Source organism: Enhydra lutris, unplaced genomic scaffold (assembly GCF_002288905.1).
Source record: "Enhydra lutris kenyoni isolate GAN:26980312 unplaced genomic scaffold, ASM228890v2 scaffoldscaffold2, whole genome shotgun sequence".
NCBI lineage: Eukaryota > Metazoa > Chordata > Mammalia > Carnivora > Mustelidae > Enhydra > Enhydra lutris.
Window position 1 is genome coordinate 60,973,789 of NW_019154086.1, and position 22,083 is coordinate 60,995,871.

The following is a 22,083-nucleotide window of genomic DNA, read 5'->3' on the forward strand; positions in this document are numbered from 1 at the left end:
TTCTGTATAAAAGGAAACAGGCACAAAGCGGCTAACTCAAGCGTGCCCAGCTCATGTGTCAGTGAACATCCAGTAATGGGTGCGTCTATCTTGTGTTTACTCTGCTCAATCCTTCTCCTCAGAGGAGACGCCCCACCCCTCAGCCAAAGGGGCAGCTGTGGACAGCTTATGGCAAACTGGAAAATGTGACTACTGCCTTAAAGACATTCAAATTCGGTTTCTTTAAAAAAGAAACAAAAACCCAACATGTGCTGTGTCTTAACAAAAAATTGCCTCCCGGGTTTATTCTGCTCTGGTCTGCCAATTTGTGACCCTGGGAGTGGAGGGTAAAAGGCCAGTTGGGAGAGAATTTAAGAAACAGACAGAAGCTGACTCATAGAGCATAGCCGGGGTTGCTCTAATGGCAGGCAATTAGAATAAATATCCATTAATTCCTGTGGTTCTGGTCTCTGGAGCTGTCTTGCATTCTGAAGAACCTTCTGGTTCCAATATCCGTTAAAAAGGTATGGCCTAGTTGTTCAGTTTTTATGCACGCACATGGGCGCACACACACACACACGCAGACACACACACATGTATCTCCCACAATAAACCCTCATTACATGAGGTAGCGTGCAGTGCCATTGCCTGCAATCCAATAATCTTAACAAAAGCCATCACATTAGCATTTGCCGTGAATTTTCCACATGTATTTTTCCAACTTTCTATTCTAAATTGTGTGTTGGCTACACTGTGCAATGCTCTGGTCATGAATGAAACATGAAAGCTTCTAATGAAGAAGTAAAAAACAAAACAAAACAAAACAAAACAAATGAGATCAAAGTAATGGCTGCTCTTTCCATGAACAAATATGAGTAAGATATCCCGTATGAAAATAAATTTTGAAGTACCAAATGGATTCCATTGATTAAACTACTGTTTAATAGAGAAAATCCTAAAAGACCAGTATTTCGGAAAGTTGTATATCTATCCTCTGAATATTGGTAATGACGATGGTATAAACTGACTTTTTAAAAGGTAAGAATCCATGCTATGACCCTTTTTAGAGATATACTTATGAATAATACATTGGTGTCACTCTAGCAGTAAAGATAGTCGCCCTTAGAATCCTAGGACTGAGAGTGGGAATAAGGAAGAGGAACATTTATTTATTTTTTTTTAACCTGATCTAGTCAGGAAATTAAAAGAACTATGATAATGATTCTGCTTTAAAAAGGATGAGTTACCAGTCGGGAAACCTGGGAAGCCAGAGCAGGCTCCCAGAGCCCAATACCAGGGACTAGCTATAAACAAATGCTCAGTGTCCTGAATAAACTGTGAGATGGCCCAGAATAGACATGACTCTTCATATAGAGTCTTCATCTGCAACTGAACATCACAGCATTCCCAGGAGAGTTATAGGATCTGCAATACAAGTATAAGGTAGAGAGACTGGAGGGGGAGAAATGGGTCCTTTTTACTTTTCAGATTAATCTCTCCAGTTCCCATCTATTCTTTGGTGCAAATATCTTCTTTTAAGGCTTCTTGTCACTGCCATCACTATCACTACCAAATTTCTCAAAGATGTTGAGAACAGAGACAGTCCAAACATCAGTCTTTTTCTAATTCTGTGTAACACAGGAGATGGTTATTGAAGACAGGTTTCACTGTAGGGTCAGATTAGGGCGAAGCAAGTGAAGTCCCTAGGGTACAGAATTTTAGAAAGCACTCTGCTCCCAGCTTGCTGAAAAAGTATGGCCTGAGAACTTAATACAAAACTGAGTGTGAGCTTCTCTTAAATTTTGTGACCTAAATGCTTTACTCTCAAAGAAGATTTCACTCTCAGGTTAAGACCTGCTACAAAATTTGTAGAGCCCAGGACAAAATGAAAATGTAGCCACTTGTTTAAAAATTGTTAAAAATTTTGAGGCAGATATTCATGTCCTTATCCCCAGAGCCTGTGAATATGTTACCTTACATAACAGAAAAGACTTTGCAAATGTGATTAAGTATTTTGAGATAGGAAGATGATACTGGGTTATCTGGGTAGACCCAATGTATCAAAAAGGTCTCTAAAAAGATAGAGACAAGAAGGCCAGGGAGGGAAATGATGTGATAGCCAAAGCAGAGTCTGAGAATTAAAGATGTTACACTGGTGGCTTTGAGGATGGAAAAAGGGACATAAGCCAAGGAAAGCAAGTAGCCTCAAGAAGTTGGAATACACAAGGAAACCGATTCTCCCCTAAGGCCTCCAGAAAGAATGCGGCCTTGCTAATTCCTCGATTTTAGACCAGTAGACACATTTTGGACTTTTGACCTCAGAACTGTAAGATACTAAATTTGTGTTGTCTTAAGATACTAAGGTTGTGGTAATTTATTACTATAACAACAAAAAACAAGTACAGTGTGTTATTCTGAAAGTAAGACTTTTCTTAAGAACTATATGATAAAAGAATATTGCTGTAGATGCTTTCATGTGATAGATGGTTTATCAATCCTCTGTTCTTTTATATCTCTTCCAAAGACAAGTTACTTCTTGTAAAAGAAGAAAAAAGAATAACGCCTATAATTTTGGTGTTAATTTGCAATGAGATAAATGGTGATACTACTTAATGAATGGGGAAGATGGGGATAAGAGCTATTGTGGTTTGGTAATTAATTAGCTCCTTTTTGGCTATATTGTTTGAGATGTGAATTAGATCAGAGCTGGTCCATGAATTATTTATTGATCAGTGACAAGGTAAGTACAGAAATTATGAGTAAGAATTTGTAAGTATTTTTAGCAAGTTGAGAGATCTGTGATATCCAAGCATGTGGTGAATAAACTTGTCACATTTAACTGTGTGTTGACCGGTTTTTCTGCTGTTAATTTCATATGATGAGTTGCACAGTGCATCAGCTACATGCTGGTTATGCACTGTAAGAACACATTACAACATGTGATAATTTAATGTGATAATTGTAACCCAGAAATGTGTAAATTTGAAATCCATTTTTTGCCAAAAGAATTTAAATGCTGTTATAGCTGCATAGAATGAATTATTGGAATTGGCGACTGATGAAAGCCTAAAGATGGATTTGAAGATGGAAATTTTCCCATTTCCATCAGCCTACATCTGTGAGACTGGTTTCTCTATTAGATGTTATTGAGGCAAACAATAAAAACATTTTACATATATTTCATCGTTCCCTGAATTAGAATTAGAATTGTCATTGATCCAACATAGACTAAAGAAGAACCAAACTTAATCATTATGTTAAAAACTTTAAATGTTGATATAATTGTTTACTCAAAGTCTGCTAGTAGAAAATTTAATGTAGGGGATTACTATTTCACCTTTAGTTTTTGTTTCATGATGTTTTCACAATTTAAAAAATTATTCAAGTGTTGAAGCAACTGTCTATTATCATCTATATGCCTATGCGATAAGTCAGAGAAAGACAAACACCATATGATTTCACTCATATGTGGAATAAAAGAAATAAAAGATGAACGCATGGGAAAGGGGAAAAAGAAAGAGAGGGAAACAAACCATAAGAGACTATTAAAGACAGAGAACAAACTCAGGGTTGATGGAAGCAGGGGTGGGGGAGACGAGCTAGATGCATTGTGGATATTAAGGAAGGTATGTATTGTGATGAGCACTGGATGTTGAATGTAGGTGATGAGTCACTGAATTCTACCCCTGAAATCAATATTGCACTTTATGTTAACTAACTAGAATTTAAATAAAAATTTGAGAAAAGAAAAAAAAGAGTAATACATTGACATGATTAAGAATATAAATTCTGTCTAAGGTCATAGGACTTGGTAAGACCATCTAGAAATAGATGGGTCTTAAGAGGAAAAGGATATTTATCATAGACCATCAGGCAATCCAGAAATAGAGGTCAGATGGATGGGGCGGAGAGTCAGTAAAGGAGCATAGGAAGAAGTGATTAGAGAGATTTGAAGGAAAAACAGGAATAGAACATCACTTAAACCAAATACTGAAAGATTCTAAAGAGAAGGAATAGATCAACTCTGTAACATTTTAAAAATACATGTATTTATTTATTATTTTGAGAAAGAGAAGGGGGGAAGGGCAGAGGGAGAGAAAGAATCTCAAGCAGTCTCCCCACTGAGAATGGTTCTTGAGGTGGACCTTGATCTCCCCACCCTGAGATCATAACCTGAACTGAAACCAAAAGTTGGACGCTTAACATACTGAGCCACCCAGGGGTCCCTCAACTCTATAAAATTTGGACCTGATACTGATAAAGATAAAGACAAAAATGTGACCATTGGACTTGCTAATATGAAAGTCCTAGAAAGTGTCTCCAAGTCTCCCCCTTGGAGATTTCTTCAAGTGGTAAAAGTAGAGAATTTAGCGTAGTGAGTTGAGGAGAGATGTAAAATGAGGAGATGAAATAAGCTTTGCTGTAACAATGTATAGAAAATGAAACAATAATTGGATGGAGGCATGGAGCCAAGGGTGTGTGTGTGTGTTTTGATAGAAGATTAACCAGGATATATGTGTATGCTCATGGGAATAATCCCCATAGTGAGAGATAAACTGATACTAGGAAAAGAGATAGTTCTAGAAGAAGGAAAAAAGGAATTAAGGCTAGCATACAAGTGGTTATCTTGCCCTTTGATGCAAGAAGTAATACTATAATCATAACAAAAAAAAAAAAAGAAAGAAAGTAAAGAGTATGGAATTGGTACTAATAACCAACAATTACAGATAAACGTAATAAACAGTGTAACAAGAAATGTATTCAGGTGGAAACTAAGAAAGCAAAATAGTTCCAGTATTATTACAGGTAATTCAACTGGAAACAAAAAATAAAATGCTTTACATTTCCCTGATATTAAACAAGATAATATCCTGCTTCTACCACACATTTTAAATACAATATTATCAACAAAAGCAAATCCCATAAATAAATTTCATTCTGTTTCCATAGTTAACATATGGAAAAAAGTAAATGTTCAAATAAAAATTGAAGAATAGTTCTATTAATATCATTTTTGCCTGAATCATTGCATTTGAGTGTTTCTACCATGTCGTATTTCCGATAAAACTAACCCCAAATATAAAGAGACTCTTTTCATGTTACTACTGTTTATGGTATAACTGCTCTAATGTTTCCTTTGACTCATTTTCCACCTCCCAAAATATCAGATAATGTGCCTCTGCCTTCACCTATTGCTTCCAGTGAGATTTTCTCCTTCCTGAACACCTGAGGACAGGACACAATTTCATAAACCTACTCCTGACTTTTCTGTCACTAATGAAAAGAGAATACACCAAAAAAAGAAAAAGAGAGAGAGAGAATACTTTTAGAGGTTTTCTTAGCTTTGATGTTTTATTTTGTTTATTTTACTGCTGGGGAAAAAAATGCAAAACTTGCAGACAGTACAAAGGTTTCCTGTGTGACTCTTAACTCTTTATTTTTCACCTAGGTCTTATACCAACAGTACACAAGAAACAAAACTGAAATCCTTCTACTCAGAGAAAAACCTTTTGTAGATCCTTAGGGCATTTTCTTAAAGAGAAGCAAGTCAGAGCAAATTTGGGGGAAGAAATGGGTAAGGTTCAGGTGCTGCCTGTGAGTCCTGTATCCGCGGAGCAAAGCCGTGGGGAGGTGGAGAGCGGATACTGAGATGCTGATCTCTCCCCCGTCCTCCTTTCCCTCTTGCTGCCAGACCTCGCTGTGGAAGTAAGCCAGAATGATAACAAGGTGTGGGGTTCCGGTAAGCATAGCAAACAGCAGTCAGTGGTGGAGGAAGGTGCGAGGAGAACTTACCCACGTTTCGGCAGTGGCTACATTAAAGGAATGTCTTTAGCCAGAAAGCAGCTGCACCATCCTTTAAAGTACAAGTATAAGGAAAGCAAAATAAAAATGATATATTCTTGAATACTAATTTTTGTGATTTCTTCAAAAATAGGTAAATCGATTCTGTTGTTAATACATTTGGGTTGATCACTTTTCAAGTATATTCTTATATCCCCAAATCACCCTCAGATTATTAGAAAATACAGGCAAGTTTAGGGACAGGTCCCAAACCAAGTATGTAAAAGCCAACGATATGTCTGTTTCATAGTTGAGGCATTTGGAATGAAATGAAGTATACTTTGGTCATATTGTGTAATAAAAGGGGATATGCAGAGATCTGTCCCCTTCCCCTTTCTATGTGTCAGTCGTTCCAAAATTTCACCATCAGAAAATAATTAGTTCAATAGCTTTTATTTTACAAAAATGAAATGAAGTGATTACATTGGTATATTCCTTTAGCTTGATAATTTTTTTTTGAAATATGATAAGATAAGCTTCCCTCCTTGCATTTTTTAAGAACTATATTAGCTACTTTTGGACTTTTATTCTTTGGCATGAATTGCAATGGAGTTTATCATATTCCATGAAAAATCTATTGTGATATTGCTTGTAAGCATATTGACATTGTAGATTAATTTTGAGAAAATTGCGTTTGTCCCTCCCATCGGCCCTTCCATTCACTTGCTCCACTTATTAAGGTCTTTTTTTATGTTTTTCTTGCACTATGGTATATTCCTCTTTTTAGTAAATGAGTGCTTTACATTTATATCACTAAATAAAATATTCAGTTACAACCAGATATTTGACTAATGCAGACTGATAGGTATTTAATACATACTTCAATTGAGTCTCATGATATTTATATATATATATTAAGGTTTCCTATACTATATACATGTTTCTTTTTGTGTTAGAATGTCTTTGTTCAGTTGAGTTCTTTGGAATTAAAATTAAGGATGGAAATATTATTTATCTAAGCTAGGCAATTTCTAGTTATTTCAGGTAAACAGGTAAACACTCATACGTAAGTATCTTTAAAGCAGAGGGGGAGGCAATCATGCTATATATATTCTTTTGAAACCTGTTTTTTTCCCTTTGAGGTACACTATGGGCTTTTTTCATTGTCATTACACATTCTATAAGATCATTTTAAAGGTTGTGTGATATTTCATTATGAGTCCTCTGATATGTGGAACATTTTTGGTCCCTAAATGTCCTAAATTCAAACACTTGCTGGCATAGAAACATCTTAGATCCTTATCAGTATACATCTTATTTGGAATTAAGTTTTCAGATTCTTTCTGATAATTGTAGCTGGCTGAGAGTAATTCCTAGGGAATGCTATTTAAGGTAGGTATTTGGGCAAAGGCAGGATTTGGGCAGTGGCTACCTTTCAGGAACAGAGAGAATGTAGGTAGAGAATGTGAGGAAAGGGTGCCAAATAATAAAAGGATCCACTTCATGATTTCAACAAGGACCCACTTTGGATGGAGAGATCCTAAGTCGAAGCTAAACAACAGAGCTGAGTGATATTTAGGGCAGAGAGAATATGGTCACTTCTGTTCCTGAATCTCTATTCCTAGGCTTTGTGAAAATTTTAGGTAGTGTTGAAGGTCTAACGTGTTCTGAAACTCTTCTCTGGTCTCTCAGTTGAACAAAATGGGCTGGCTTCCAGGGTTAGACATATTCATCCAACTCACAGCCCTCTTCTTGCACTCTTGTCTGGGAGGAGGATGTGGAGAAAGTCACAGAAGGCATTGCAAAGGGCATGATTATTGACTCTTAATGGACTTGGTGAGTGGTGTGATCCAACTGATAAGGCAAAGAGAAACCAAGAAAATCCTTGGGTTCCTTATTCATTTTGGTCTGTTTAATCTTACTTTCTATTAATTCTAATACCGATTTTATAGCCCAACTAAACAGACCACCAAAGGGACACATGGAAGGTCAATCGTACTTCCCTCATCTTCTCTGTTCTACCCCCGTCAACTGCCCCCCTCCCATCACCATTAACACCATGGCTTAGTCGTTCTTCATGGTCCAGATTAAGCTCTTGCCTCTTTAGAAAACTTTCCTCACAATATCTACTTACAAAAAACCTTCCAACTTCAAATTTCCATTTTACCTGCTGTGTGCTGCTGAATAATAATTATAACAACATGTAATTGAATACTAACTTAATCTCTAGTGGTTTGTACTACACAACTTGACATTTAATCAGTCACCTAGTTGTTTTGTAAATTCTTTTGTTGAAAGATACAAAAGAAACAGATTTCCCTTGCATTTCCACATGGTCTAGGATGGGTATGTATGAATCAGTTACTGTGCTGCTACTCTGTTGGGTGTCCAGGCTGAAATTTCAGATTGTTCATCAATATCTTTTTTTTTTTTTTAATTTCCTCTACCTTTTTAGGGTCTGGGCACAGAGTTACACTCCATTTTCCATGCTTCTTGCATTTGGGTGGGGCTCTGTGACTAAGTTTGGGCCGTGAAAATGATATATGCCATCTCCAGATATATGCCATTTCCAAACTACTATATATGTATATGTATGTATGTGTATATGTATGTTTGGAGACATATACAAATTTCCTATGTACCCCCACACACTCGCTCGTTCTCTCCTCTCTTGTTGTAGCAATCTTAGAGGTCACTTAAAGGTGATGACATCAAAAACTGGATCCTTAAGTCACCACCTAAAGGAATCCCACCCTGAAATGTCACCTGAGTATTTGCCAACTGAACAACATCTGCATTGGATTTTTTGTGGGTAAGAAAAAAACTTATTTTGCTAAACCCCCGAGATTTTGGTGTTTTTGATACAGCTGTTAGCATCAGTTATTTTACTCAGAGATGTGACACAAAAATTATAGATGGCTCTATGCTTGAGCAGCCCAAAGTCTAAGTATATAGTTGGTTTTTTAAGAAAACATGTATTTTAAGGTTTCATGTTTCCAAATTCTAATTTGCCATTCTTGTAACCTGAGCGATTCTCAAAATTAAAAATAGCATAAATCAATAACGTCTTTACTTTTGTTGGCAAAAACCCTGAATGGCAACAACTCTGTTTTCTGCATGTCAGTCAGAACTATATGATCCAGGGAGTGATCAAGGTTTATTAAAATTTCTCAGTGGAAATGCTTGCTCTTATTTCATAAATATGACTCAATTTTGCCTTAAGAAACTAATCTTTCCAACACTCCTAACACTAATATATCTGTCTGTGTGTGCATATATAGTGTGTTTTGAAAATAAAGTAGATGATACAGCAGAGTATGCATCTTAATGATGATTTTCTTATTTGGTTAACTATCTATTTATATTAAGGGAGAAGCAAAAAATGATTTGTCATTTAAAAATATTAAGTATTGTTACTATGAAGCAATGTTCTGAAGTCAAAATTTCTGAATTTATCTTCTATGCTTTCATCTTTTGAAGGCTTAAAATCCATTTGAAATTGTCTCTTTTATTTCTGTCAGCTTAGTGGTAAAGAGGGCAACGTCCACAAATTAAATTTGTCCTTGACAATTGGTAAGAAAGTGAAGCAGGGGTGTTTGAGATGCAGCACATACCTGCCATAAGCTAGCACACAGCTGTCATGGATCTTTCTCTGGGGAAAAAAGACCAAGATTCTGATCATAACCTTGAATTATCATCACCCGTGGTATTGGTGGCTTATCACCTGTAAGAACACTTATGAGTTTTAGGTAGAAATAATTCTTTCATTTATCAAGAATGAGGAAAGCATAATTTTACTTTCTTCTATCAGAGAAGGCTAACATATTCTTTTCCATGTGATCTTCAAGCATGCAGTACATTAATTCTTTATATCATAATAGTATTTCCATTTCACAGGGTTAGCTATAACAGTGTAGTTTAATCATGTGTGAGTTTATCATTTTATTTTGTGTCAATTGTCAGCCACATAAATATAAAGTATCTCTTTAATGATTTTGGTTTTAATGGCTGTTTTTTTTTTTAATTCATATTTCCTCCCTTGGTTTTTCTACCTATCCTTTACTAACCTTTATCGTCTTGTTCCTCATTTTCATGTTTGAATATCCTTCAATGTGCTCTACAAGTTCTGTAGTTGTAAAAATATTATATATGTATATGTGTATGTGTGTATGTATACACACACGGATGTTTGTGTGTATAGAACTTTTCATCGTTATGATTTTATTTCTTTTATCTCTTATCTTTTCATTTCACAAATATTTGAGTGTCTTCTATTTGCCTATTAACATGCCTGCTAATGCCTAATAATATCCTGTTAATACTGATTATCCAAAGACGAGTAATACTGATTTGCCCTGATTTCATAGGGCTTACTGTCCAAAGAGGGAGACAATCATTAACAAATAATTATACAAATAAATGCAAGTGGGTTATATGATGCTTTAACTGAATCGCAAGGAAGCATTTGACTTGATCTAACGAAGGATTCACAGAAGAGCTTCCCTGAGGATAAATATGAGGTAAGATATTGGAAGAAAGAAGAAAGCATTTCAGAAAGCTGGACCAGTAAGTGCAAAGGTCCTGGGTAGGACCCACAAGGTACACTGGAATTGCGGAAATACGGCTACACTGACTGGAGTATAGAGACCAAAAAAGGGAATCTTAATGTGCATTGATTCTGGAAAGTTCAGCTGGGGCCAGACCAGGCAGGAGACTGTAGACTACATTAGGAAACTTAGTCTTTATCTTAAAAACAGTAGTAAGCCATCCACTAGTTTTAAGACAGGAAGTGGTATGATCAAGATTTCATTAGAAAGAAAGTATTTCTGAGGAGGCTGAGAGGAAGGGGCAGATACAAATGCACCAACTCCCCCTCCATATCACTACTTATCTCTTGAAGCAAGCTGTAATCACCTCACAGATACAAATAAAAATCTTTATTTGGCTCTGGCCTCTCGTATCCTCCAGGCATCTCATAAATGAAAACCTTACTGATTATCAGGCCCCCAGCTGGTATCTAAGCAATAGGGAGCCATCTTAAGTCTGTAGGGAGCAACACATCCCATGAACTGAACAATGGTGAGTTTCCCCACAAGAGTTATGGATCATTGACTGAAAGTTAATGCTAGGCTGCCCTCATGCTTGGGAGCAGCTGTATTAGCAGGACCTCTATCCTGAGTTTCTTTGGATATTTTAGACTCTGCTGACCTGATGGAAATGAAGTTCATAATTTCAGCTATGGTCATTAACCCCCTGCTTTGTACTTTTACTTAGCATTAACATGTCATTTGTGTTTCACTCTAGAGATAGCCTTTGAGTCAGGACTTCAGTGCAATGGGGACCAAGTATCAAAAGGGGAAAATGGATGGCAATTGCAATGACAAAGCTGTCCTGGTCACCTGGTAGAAAAGAAAATATAATCTCTTTCTAAACAATACAGATGGCACTAGGATTTGTATTATGGAAAAGTGAGGACATGTGCTGTTTCCTAGGAGGAAAAGTAATTATGATAGCTGAGAACTGTCATCATATCCTGTAGTTATTGAATACTTTAGGCCAAGGAAGGGAAACATGAACATATTTAGGAGATCTCCAGCTTCATCCCACATGAGTACAAAATGTGGATTTGGCATGAAATTATTGACATCAGTTGAATTCATCAAGCATTTGTGATCAGTCACCGTATTAATCAGTCTCCTTCCTGCCCAAATGATCTTTCTAGCTAACATCTCCCTCATTGTCTTCTAATTACTGTTGTCAAATGGCTTAAATCAATGCAAACTCATAGTCCATGGTTTGTCCAGTCTGTTCCCTTTGTACTCTCCTAAGCTTTCTTCTTATTCTAGCCTATTCTTCCTTCCAGCCCTTGGCTAAGTCCACCATCTCCACAGAGACTCCCATGATGGTGGTTGCCCAAAAAGCATAGCACCTCCTATGAACTCAGTAACCTATATTTAGTAGTTGTGTACTTGTTATAGTATTTTTATTATTATTGACATCCTATATATTATTTGGTATGTAATCTCTTTGGTGTTGGACCCCTAGTGGAATCATATACTCACTATTGTTTAATGAACAACATTTAAACTCTCTAGGTCTGAGAAGGAGCAAAATAATCTTTTTGCTCTCATTGGTTTGGGGAGTAGGAATTTCATGTCAAATTTCATTACAGATCTTCTTAATTTTTATCATATTTTTCTTGAGTTGTATATTTGGGTACTAAATTTAATTTTCTCAAATTAATGTTGCTTGTAGCTTAAATCTGCTGTGCCTATATTCTGTCATTTGTGTAATTTAAGTATCATCTTAGTTATATATGGATTTATGTACTTTAAATTTTTGTATTTATATAGTTTTATTTTAATAATTATATAGAAAGAATGTGGAATTCTTCTTAAATTTATCTTTGGTTGATAAAGAATCCCACATATTTATCTTGTTAATTAGGCTTTACTGGATGTAAAATAATATGACTTGAAAATAACATGGATGTATCATATAAACCATCTAAAATGAGGAGTCATTACATACATCCATAAGAGGATGAGGAATGAACAAAAAGAATTAAAAAAGGAAAAAAGTAGCATGATACCTCAACAGTTATTAATACTAAGAACTATTTTTATCTTGATTATGTATCTTATTTTTCAAATAACAAAATAATCTCTACTACCTCAGAGTCTTTCATATGAGGCATATATTATTATAAATATTACTTAATTTTACTTAAAAATTAATAACACAACAAATCAAGCATCATTCACTCCTAACTTAGCAAAACAAGTTTTCTTTAGGTATAATGTAAAACCCAGACCATAATGCTTTTCCTCCACTACAAAGAAAAGCTCTTGTGTATATTTTATATCAGAAAATACATTTGATGGATGATCAACCTCATTTTTAAAATATATTTATTTTTCTACAATGTGCTAAAAATAGTTTCAAAGCTAAAACGCATGACAAATCGCATCTATTTCTTATTTGGAAAAAGGCTCTTGCATTATTGCATTTTTACACAATTGTCATCATTCAAAACTACTTTTCCTTCTAGCGAACAACACTTGTCTTTATCCATGTGTCGGCTGCTGGCAGAGCTGACATTTTATTTGTTGGCTGATTTCCCATATGCATTACCTTTGTGAACTGTTCCTTCTTTGACTGTTTAATAACCTACTATATATTTTATTTGTGACCTTACTAAGAGTAGGTCTTTGTAGCATTTTTAGGATACAGAAAATTCCACTGAAAATAGTATAAAATAATGCCCTGGAAGGCTTATTTTTATCCATGGAATTTAAATCACTTGATATAAATCTTGTTATTCTGAAACACAGAAGATGATAAAATCTGAACTTAATTTTTTGATATTAAAAAGTGTATCATCTACCAAAAAATAGTCACCTAAATTAGCATAATCCTGGGGATATAGATTTAAAAGTGATTTGACTAGTTTTCTGAGAAATTGGGTTAAGGTTGAGGTATAATTATAATTAAAATGGAAGACTGACTCTAAACACTCACACATCAGATTGTGCCCAATCCTTCTGATAACGCACATCAGAGGAAGGAATATCTAGCAGACTGTTAACTGCTCTCTCTGAAACTGACATTGGATATGGGAGTGTACTTGGCAGGGAAGGCTTGCTGTTTTTAAAATTAGCAGTCTATGAAGTGAAAACTGAACTGTGTTATGCGATAGTAGACCAGGGTGTCCTTCCATCATAATCTCAAACTTCTTTGGGACAAAATAGTATTTCTTGGCCTTGGTTTTTGTTTCTACAGAATGAAAGATTTAGTTTGGTCTGTTTAATTTATGTTATTCTAAGATCTTCCTAGATCTTAGGCCTTTCCTTTGATTCTATGGTTGATTATATTTAGAGACAGTGATATATACCATCTATGATTACAAATTATCAACCAAAATGTTCTAGTAGTGTTGAGCGGATTTTTCGACTTTTATTTGGCTTTTTATTTGTTGAAGTCTGGGATGTTTGCCGAAAGTACAAAGGATCAAGGATAGCTCAGATGGATGTAAGCTCTCAGGGGCTTTGAGATTAAGCTCTGAGAAACATACCTAGATAGCAAGCCTCCCTCTTGTGACTGGAATAATCACACCCATCTGGAACTTTCACTCAGGCCTTCTATTACCATTTTTGTTCACAAGTGGGAAAGAAAGAGCAGACTCACTAGAGCAACATACTTGTGAATCATATGTAATATTTTATAAACTTTAAAAAAATCAAAATTATCATCCTTCATATTCTAACATGAAGAGGACTTGACAAAATAACTTCAAATCTCTAGGCCTTGGTATCTTCATGTGTATAACATTGAATTACACATGTTGAAAAGACATGCTGAAATCCCCTCCAACTTCAATACTTTCCTTGGCTGGAGCACGGACTCTTCTAAGTCTCGTAAAAATTAATGATTCTCAGACCTCAGTTTCCATGGGTTACGCATTACACAGAATAGAATGAGGAACACAGAGTCCAAGGAGGGAGTCCAAGTACGGTGGTTGTTCAGATTCCAATAACCACTGCTACATATATTTGTCTCACATGCCTAAGTTTTAAAGTGTTTACACATATCACATAACTCACTTGGTCATCCCCTAAACTCTTTAACATAATTATTGCAAGTAATACTTTCCTTTTTTTGCAGAATAAGAGAGTGAAATTCAGGAAAGCTATTCAGTTAGAAAGTAATGGCATGTTGGAATCAATACACTCACTTGATTTCTACAGCGATCCTCACATTCAGCATCCATAGACAACACCCGAGAACCATGTCAAGTTTGCAGATTTTTGGTCTCCACCTCTCATTTAATAGGATTCTGTGAGGACCCATATTCTCCACCTTTACCTAACCTCTCATATGATTTTGATGCATAGTATGAAAAATATTGCCCTAAACCTTTCGTGTGCTGACATCATATATATATATATATATATATATATATATACTGCTTCTGAAAGATGGCTTATCAGAGGTATGGTATTACTACCTCTTGTTATAATTCTTTGTCAGTTTTTCTGTTATAATACCAAACAAATCATTCTTTACCTGGTTGATAATCTCATAAAAATATATTACATTTCACGGCATGACAAAAAAAAAAAAAGAAAAGAAAAAAGAAAAGAAAAGAAAAGAAAAAAGAAAAAGAAAGAAAAGAATTCTCCACATAGCATTCAAGGCGATTCATCAATGTTTTTTCCCACTCTGTTTCTGTAACAGCTCCCTCAAATATGGTCATGTCTGTTTCAGTGGCCCTCTACCCCATGCTAGCGATGGCATGATGTCATACTTGCTCATGTTGAGATGATGCACAATAAGACTTTTAATACAGAGTTAACCAAGTGGATCACAGAAGCAGGCAGGCCTCATTGGGTTGTCCAAAACCATTTAAATCCTCTGAACTGCATCAGAAGACAATCCATTTCACCTTCACTGTAAGTCTTGATCTTTTATAAGGAACAGATTGAACATTGTTAATAAGCAGATTGTCTGTTATTCATCAGTCTCAAAAGGACTGGTTGTAATTCTGAAAAGACCAAAATCCCCACAGAATAAATTGGTCTTCCTTCTGAGCATATTTTGTCAGGTGGATGATACATGGACCCCACACAAACTGAACTCTCCAGGCAGTAGATGGTAAGTGAAAGACAGAATAACTAAAAATAAAACACACACACACACACACACACTAAAAAAATCATTTGTGCAGAGAAACATTTTAGAACAGGGTTGAATATACAAAATAATGCTTACCGAACTTTATTAGAAATTAAATGGATTTTCAAGGATAATTTTAACCATATTTGATTTCTAGTGTTTGCATTGTCAGAAATTAGCCCAAGCTGAAATATGGAATGCCCCTGTATGTTGAGTCTCACAGCTTTACCCTCTTCACCCCCTCAGTTTGTGTTAGTTGTACTTATTGGAAATCCAAGAAATGGAGTTCTCCTTCCTGAAAAGAATCCTTGCTCTCACCTCAAAAAAGGTAAAGGAAAGCCAAAACCACTTAAAGGTAACACATTTCATAAGTTTTCTTTGTAACCCTAATAGCTTGAGGAAGTCAAGATAGGAAAGGAAGAACAAGACCACACCCCACAGCATGGCAGCTTTCAAGGAAGGTTTTGAGACGGGTGGGGGGTGGGGTTGTTTTTATTGTGCACCCATAGAGGCCAGAGTTGAGGCCCCAGCGTTCTGAAACACTTCAGAGTATCTGCACACCCTAAATGCTGCAGAAGCAAAGCTAGCACTAGTTACATGGGTCAGAACATAAGCTCCTCAGAAGAGCCAGTGGAAAAGACTAGAGAAGCCTCCCACTATGCTATGTATAAAACCCAGGACCAGAGCCTCAAAGTGGTAGAGATGAGGCTCTAATTGTGACTAAAGTTAAATTCCCCACCAACCCAGCAGGACTGAGTCATGGAATCCATTTAAATTAACTATGCAAACAAAAATGGACAACATGTTTCTTGCATCTCAGAGTTCACTGATGAAGAAGATTTACTTGTTTTTCAACACAGTGTTCCTTATGCACTCTCTTTAATTCATGACCCATTATAAGTTTATATTATACATTTGTGACCGAGAATAAAAGCAATTTTAGGCTTTGCAGCAGTAAAAATCATCAGAGTGGCCACTGTTCAGCTGAAGGATGAACCACCGAATGAACTCGTTGCAATTATGCTATCTGATCTTTAAAGACCACTGCGCATACTCATTCAGTATGAAGTAGAAGGTTTGCAGGTGAATTCATTTTAAAGTGAAAACTATTTTAATAGTTATTTTATTTTTTGTTAGTTATAGACACTAAAATTACAGCCATTTTTGAGAACTCTTGAACTTACAGTCTATGCTATATTCTTAATTTTAGAATCCATAGAATTTAAGGTGCTTTTGGACCTTGTATTTTAATTATTTGTTTGCACTCTTCTTATACAGGCATTTCTTTTCTCTGCAACAAGTGTGCTAGTGCCTTAGGGGCATATATGATATCTTCTACTACTGAATCCTTTGCAAAACCATTTATCATTTATTAAATAACTTATATTTATTATTTATCATTTGTTAAATATTTATACCGATCTTTGGGTTATATTTATGTTTAAAATTAAAACTCCCAAAACCTTAATTAAGAGAGATAATTGACATGTCACTTTATCTTCTTGGAAAGGCCATTACAGCTCAACAGAATGATTTTTTTTTTAAAGATCTTATTTATTTGTTTGACAGACAGAGATCACAAGTAGGCAGAGAGGCAGGCAGAGAGATAGAGGGAAGCATGCTTCCCGCTGAGCAGAGACCCCGATGTGGGGATTGATCCCAGGACCCTGAGATCATGACCTGAGCGGAAGGCAGAGGCTTTAACCCACTGAGCCACCCAGGTGCCCCAACAGAATGATTTTTAAAATGAAGATAATGTTAGGGAGAATTTGTTCCTCTGAAATTAAATGTCTCAGTTATTTATGCTCCATCTTTCTCAGATATAAGCAATGTTGAAGTTCCAAGCTACTAAATACTTGCTGTATTTGTTCATCACTTAAGTCATTTTCTAAAAAGTTACCATGAAGAAAAAGTGACTCTCATCTTTAAAAGCTATATTGTGTGAATGTTCTACCAATTACATATTCTCATTTATTTTCCCTGGACACTCATCTAAATGTCCATTCTTTTTCTGCCTTTTCTAACTCTCTAGGAACTCTGTCTCCAAATGATAACTCATAGAATAAAAAGTATTCCTTCCCATAGTGTTAAGTGGTAAAAAATAGCCTTTAGTGTAGAGGGTTAGCCAGATCCTTTTGATGTTTTGACTTCCTTGTGAGGCTATACACACTGATACAACTTTCAGTGGTAGCAAGTTTTATTCTGTGTTCCTTTCTTATTATCACTAATGGACACCTTGGATGTTTGACCTGACTTAGATACTTAGAGAGAGCACTGATGGAAAGTTTATTATATGGTGCTACTCTCCTGGGTTTGATGTTCTGTAAACCATGTGTACGACTGCTATTAGGGGAAAAGTTCAAACTCTCTGCACTTTAGACATAAGTGAATTCTCTCTGAGACTCAGATTTTAGTCCAAAATCATGAAGTGAATAAGGGGGATGGTATAAAGCAACTAAAGATTATTTCTAGATGTTGAAAATGGAAGCTATGTTTATAATTCATATTTAGCAGTACATTTGAGAATTGTTGTTCTTAGGATTTCAGTGAGAATGTGTCATCCCTCTATCCTATGGAGTTTATTTGTTTTGTTTTTCTCTGTCTCTTTGAATCCCTTTTATTATAGGGACAGAAAAAGTTTTATTGGTAAATACCATAAACCCATGATAACATCATCTATTTCAGTATCTATTGTCCTCAGTTGATGACAAAAATTCTGTTGGGTCACTGAAAGTACAAGTTAACTCTCTTATAAAGGAATTATAAGCAATAAGATTTTGTCCTTAATAATGTATTTTTAAATAGTTTAGTGAAGGATGCTTTTTTCTACAGAAACAATGTTGTGTACGGTAGTGATGTTTTTAACCTAATCTACAAAAGTTGGCTCAATCATGCATAATATATCAAAAAGAAGTTCATATAACACATTTGTCATAGTGGATCTTCCTTCCTAGAAAGAGTGAAGAAGAGAAATAATAGACTATGTACCTTTTTATTGAGTGCCAGGCCTACTTTAGGACACATTTTTTAGAGAGACAAAGATTGATTTTTCTACGATCATCTTTCTCCTGAATGGCAGGTACCTTGTATCCATGTTACTACTCCCTATCTTGTACAAGTGGCAGACACTATTAATAAATCCCAGAGCTTTTCCCACAATGAACTCATATTTGCCTTCAAAATCTTCAGTATAGTGACCCAAGGTTTGATAATGCATTCATTTGTCAGACTAGTAAACTGAATCTCAAAAAGGGATAATATGGCCTAACAGTAATGTCTGTGTTGAAAATACATCACAAGAAGTAAGAAGGTGAGAGCCTAGTGATGGATCACTGAAAATCAGGGATAGGAATGGATAAACAACTTCAAAGATACTAACCTCTGAGGGTGGGTCAGTTGTCTCATAATTATATATAAAGGGATGACACTATGAATTTATTAGTTCTTCTCTTTAAGACAAAGCTAAATCCATCAGTAAAAACATCACCTAGTTATTTTTAAATACTAATTAATATGACTAAAAATGTAATGGAACAATAGAATGTTATTGACTAAATAGTAGGATTTTTCTTGCTGCAGAGCTTGTAAAATACCTAGCATGGTGTCCAATACAGAATAGTATTCAATATGTTTATTCCTTTTTTCACTTGTCCTTTATTCAAATAATCTAATTCAACTTCACTGTGATTTTTTTTCTTGAAAGACTGATTAAGGATATTACATAGAATGTTTCTATTAATACAAAAAATGCAAGGCAGAAGAGTAATAGTAAGATATATGTGTACTTATTAAGTATCCATTTAGAGAGGAGATGGTCTTCCTGCCCATCTGGCATCCAGAGCAACAGCCAAACCAATACTGTTGTTATTTGAAAGGGTCACAGAGAGTTCAGGTATTCAGAGAGCCAATGTCCAAGCCATATGCACAGGGTGTTATTCTCAGCAAAGCCTTTCATAGAAGATCTTAGCTTATAGCCACTGATAAGAAGGAACTTTATTTGAAGGGGATTAAGGTTAGAATTATTTGTTCATGATGACTGCCAGGATAGCAAAAACTTTCTCCCAGATCCTGGTAGATGAATCAGGAAACTCAGATCAAAAGAGCTGACTGTCAGGTTAGTGACCTCTAGGAGATGCTATCACAGACTCAGTGCTTGTTGGAAAAAAATAGTCAAAAGGTTGGGAGGAGTCATTTGAAAAAATAATTGGTGTTGCACTGGTTACTGATAAGCAACTATTAATACATGGTTTTAGTCTGTGAATAGTTGCTCATTTCATTATCATACTGTGATGAGCCCAAGTTCTTATTGGCCATTCCCCGGGGATCACTTTATGATCCAGGAAAGAAGTCCTAAAATCTGGATCAAGAAAACAAAAGGCTCTGGAGATCTATGTGTACCCTAAGAATGGGGGCAGGTAGGATATTTGGGACCTAGGATACTTCTTCTAAGTCTTGAGGTCTCTCTACAAGGGGAAGGAGGTCTGTTTCATTCATTTCTTGGTTCATTCATTTTATACATTTTTTCAGGGAACCAGCTATACACTAGGCACAGAGCTATGTGCTGTAAATGAATAATAAACTTGATCTGATTGACACATTCTTTGACCTATGGCTTATGAGGCAGTGGAATAGACAGACATTAGTTAAGTAAACACAAAATATAACTGCTAACTGTGATAACAGATGTGAAGGGAAAACACAATGAACTCTGGTTTCACCACTGTTGGAATCAAGTTTTCAGATGAAGGAAACATACTCAGGGTACATGTTTATTGTGAAACATAAAATACAAAATGTTAGAACTGAAGGAGGTCTTGGAGTTCATCTAGGTTTTAAGGTTCATTATTTTGTCAGTCTTAAGTCTTGGACTAAGAAAGTAAAATGAATGGCCAGAACTTTCATTTTTAATTTTAGTTGAAACTTTTACTTTCAATGATGGAACAACTTTGACCATTACATACAGGCTCTATGAAGCAAATATTCCAAATGCTGGTGAATCAGCTTCTACACACTTTTTAAATCACATATCATAGATTATATTATAAAAGTATAGTAATAGTTTCTATGCAATGTTGAAGTATATGCCTATCAAGAAAATTTTAACTCAGAATCTCTGTAATGTATTAAACTGAACCAACAAAACTGTATGATTATGTATGATTTCTTTATACTTATAGAAACATTTAAAAACTGTTAAATTTCACTTTATATTGCTCTAATATAAATATCCAGTTACGCTTATTTGAATTGTCCTACTGGAATAATTCCTAAATAGAAGTATCTTAGAATAAGTTTGCTCCAGGTGGGAAAAAGAGAGAGAGAGAGAGAGAGAGATCAAATAATGAGAACACTATGAAAACATGTTTTCATGCTATTTATAAATGTATCATTAGCATTAAGCTATTATTAACAAGTAATTATTTTCAAATTAAATGAAACCAGTAATTGTGATTAGAACATTCTTTTTGGAGTTATCTACACCGGAACTAAAGCAAGGAAAGGTAGGGGCACCTGGGTGGCTCAGTCAGTTAAGTGTCCAACTCTTGATTTGATTTCTGCTCAGGTCACAGTCTCCATCTATTTCTACCCCTCTCTGCCTAGCTGGTGCTTTTAGCATCATCCCAGCTCTCTTGCCCTCTGGATTCTGATCAGAGTTAACCAATAGAAGGCACTCGTAAGAGATTGGAGAGTTTTAAAAATGAGAGGTTGAGGAATAGTATTCCCTAATTCCTCTGCCTGGGCTCTGTGGTTCTGGCTGAGGGTGCATCTCTTTCAAGGGACTCTTCTTAAGATGTTATACTTCCATAGCTCTGACTCCCACCAGGTCCTGAAAATTTCCTTCCCTCCTCTTTTCCTTTCAGGCGGTTATTGTTTCTCTTTGTTTTGCTAGTTCCTCGGGACCTTGTCGCGGCTAGCGCGACAAATCGACCAGGAAAACGTGAGGGCTAAGAGGATGGTGAAAAGAAATTAAGAGACAAAGAGATGGGGGCAGGAGGGACACTGAGGAGGATGTCCAACAGTGCCAAATTTATTCCACATCTTACAATCAGTTATAAGGCAGACCAGAATAGGAGGAGTAATACATCAGTACCTAGTCAGATGACCGCAAGTTTCTATAACAAGTTTACATTAACTACAAGCAAACCTCGTGATGTCAGGTAGTTTCGGCTAAAGCTATTAACAAGACAATCAACCAGGGAGTGGGTTATGGGAGGTACAGAACAACAAGGACCCACTAAGAATTCACGACCCTGACCACATTGTTCCCTTCTGTAGGGGGAGTGTGTGGGAAGTCACCGTAGGCGAGCGCACAACACATAGCACAGACCCTTTTCTCAGTGTACTCAACTTTCCCATCCTTAACCTTTTCAAGGTGTCCAGACTTTGAAGGAGACACAAGTCAGGGCCTGGTTTGATCCTCGACTCCAACCATGCCGTGGCCTCCAACAGTACCTCATATCACTTTTTGGTCACCTTAATGCTGCCCACAGCTCTACAAACATTTCCTTCACTAAACTATCTTCTACTGGACCTTCTGTCTCCTGCTGGCATCCTGACTGAAACTACTCTCTAAAGCCCCTGTTGCCATGCTCCTCTTTATTCCAGGAAAAGAAATGCCTTAGTTTCTAGTAGTTAATATATAGATCA